Raw genomic sequence first — 3,231 nt, 5'->3', positions numbered from 1 at the left:
TATATCTCGGGGTGCTTGTGTTGTGTTTTCTTCATTTTTTTTTATAAATTTTTTATAAATAATTTTTTTATATTTTTTAAAAAATTAATCTCAACACATTAAAATCATAAAAATATTAAAATAACAATAATTTAATATATTTTTAAACTAAAAATTAATTTTAAAAAACAACTAAAAACTAATAAAAATAAAAATTGTGTCAAACACCCTCTCTCTACCAGGATTATGTATATAATTGATTTGTGTTTCCCTTTGATTCCAAGACTAGCTTGTGTTATCTATGTTTTGTTATTCTAAAAACAATATATAAAAAAAATCTAAAAGAAATAAAAATGTGATATATAGGTAGATTTGCTTGACATGAAGGGTGTGGCATGATGGCAAAAGATTTGAGATCTGCATAGCAGATCTCAAGTTCGAGTTAGGGTGTGTATCTCTTATAAGAGTTTAAGATAACCGGGATTTTATTCGCTCACTTCAACCCACAAAATATATATTTTTAAAGGATAGGGTTCCTTGAATAAAAAAAAAAAGAGTAAGAAGTGTTGATTTCACATTACTCAAATCCTGTCATTTCGCATTTATCCTTTTCGCATACATTTAACTATCCTGACTTTTTATAATAATAATAATAATAATAAAGTCTAATGGGCAGTACTGCAAGTTCTAAGTTCAATGAAACTTCGAGCATAGGATTGAATGAAACCCGACGTCTCTTTTCTTTTAACAGATCAATTAGCTGTTTAACATCCATTTATCTCCAAAACTCTCTGTGCTTCTCAGATAAAGGAAATTACAAACAACCATTTGGTTGAACACTGCCAATTGTCCGTCCATCCATGTTTGCACAAGATGATTGAGCTCCTTTATTTAAGTGAATCAAATCTATATCTTGCAACTTTAAACCTGTGAGTGAATTTCTTGAACTACAATCGTATGTATTTTATGATGACATGTGCAGCGAATATTCCTCAAAATGCTTTGATATCTCATATCACTTGTTTTTACCCTAATAGCACAACATAATTGGGAAAAAAAAAGACAATAAGGCTATAATGTTTTACGTCCAAAGAAGAAAGAAAATGGTGATGGATCCAGCTTCTTATTTTATAGGGCAGTTTGAGTTTTGACGACAGAACTGATGTTCATCAATGATAGCGGGATTTTTTACATTGTTTATGGCATCACCAATGAATCGAACTCCTCCGACAAATCTAGGCTCGGTCTAGCCCATGATTTTATTCTGAACCCATTTATAGTATTGTAAAACTTGCAGTGGTTTAGTATTAATAGTTTGAGATGGGTTTATTTCTCCAGACATTTTAGATTAGATTGGTAATGTTGGTTGTTATTGAAAGATTATTTGATTATTGATTTCAAAATTTATAAAAATTAGTTGAGGTATGCTTAATTAAGATACTTTCATATTTTAGATTTAATGTCATCACCATGATGGGTCCTTTTGAAAGTCCGTACGTACTCGGTAAATGTTAGTAACTTATTGATATACTTGGACAATCAAAATATTTTTTTTAATTTTTTTTACTTTAGTACTTTAAAACTATAAAAAATATTAAAATAACATCACTTTAATATATTTTTAAATCAAAAATATTTTTAAAAATCAACTAAAAATAAAAATAAAAACAACATCAAACACCATATAAAAGTATCATATAATTAATTCGTGTTTTCCATTGATTCCAAGACTAGCTCGTTCTATCTATGCTTGAGTTTTTATATTTGGCAGTTGGTTTTTTAATGGAAGCATGCCAAGGAGTGGGGTGGTAGTATATATTAGTGAACCAACAAAATATTTTTTTTATAATAGCAAGTAGATCTAATAAAATGATAGCTCGTTAAGAAATGGATATCTTAAATTTGATTTTTTAACCAAGCTCAAGTACTTAAATTCTTGCAACAAGAGAAATATCTTTAATATAAAAATATTAAAATAACAATAATTTAATATATTTTTAAACTAAAAATTAATTTTAAAAAACAACTAAAAACTAATAAAAATAAAAATTGTGTCAAACACCCTCTCTCTACCAGGATTATGTATATAATTGATTTGTGTTTCCCTTTGATTCCAAGACTAGCTTGTGTTATCTATGTTTTGTTATTCTAAAAACAATATATAAAAAAAATCTAAAAGAAATAAAAATGTGATATATAGGTAGATTTGCTTGACATGAAGGGTGTGGCATGATGGCAAAAGATTTGAGATCTGCATAGCAGATCTCAAGTTCGAGTTAGGGTGTGTATCTCTTATAAGAGTTTAAGATAACCGGGATTTTATTCGCTCACTTCAACCCACAAAATATATATTTTTAAAGGATAGGGTTCCTTGAATAAAAAAAAAAAGAGTAAGAAGTGTTGATTTCACATTACTCAAATCCTGTCATTTCGCATTTTGCACGAGATGATTGAGCTCCTTTATTTAAGTGGATCAAATCTATATCTTGCAACTTTAAACCTGTGAGTGAATTTCTTGAACTACAATCGTATGTATTTTATGATGACATGTGCAGCGAATATTCCTCAAAATGCTTTGATATCTCATATCACTTGTTTTTACCCTAATAGCACAACATAATTGGGAAAAAAAAAGACAATAAGGCTATAATGTTTTACGTCCAAGAAAAAAGAAAATGGTGATGGATCCAGCTTCTTATCTTATAGGGCAGTTTGAGTTTTGACGACAGAACTGATGTTCATCAATGGTAGCGGAATTTTTTACATTGTTTATAGCGTCACCAATGAATCGAACTCTTCCGACAAATCTAGGCTCGGTCTAGCCCATGACTTTATTCATTTATAGTATTGTAAAACTTGTAGTGGTTTAGTATTAATAGCTTGAGATGGGTTTATTTCAGACATTTTAGATTACATTGGTAATGTTGGTTGTTATTGAAAGATTATTTGATTATTGATTTCAAAATTTATAAAAATTAGTTGAGGTATGCTTAATTAAGATACTTTCATATTTTAGATTTAAATTATGAGATTGATAATATTAGTAATTCCTGAAAACTTATTTGATTTTAGAATTTACAAGGATTAATTTCTCAACTCAAATATTCTCACGTGAATAAAAAAAATTAAAAAAATTACCTTCGTAACTGTCACATTCTAAACACCTTGCTCGTCCATGATCTCATCTTAGCTTCCAATATTGAAATACAAATATACCCATAATTATCCGAATGTCAGTCATCATAATAACAT

This window comes from Populus euphratica, unplaced genomic scaffold, assembly GCF_000495115.2.
Source record: "Populus euphratica unplaced genomic scaffold, PopEup_1.0 scaffold5.1, whole genome shotgun sequence".
NCBI lineage: Eukaryota > Viridiplantae > Streptophyta > Magnoliopsida > Malpighiales > Salicaceae > Populus > Populus euphratica.
This window is presented reverse-complemented; position numbering follows the sequence as displayed.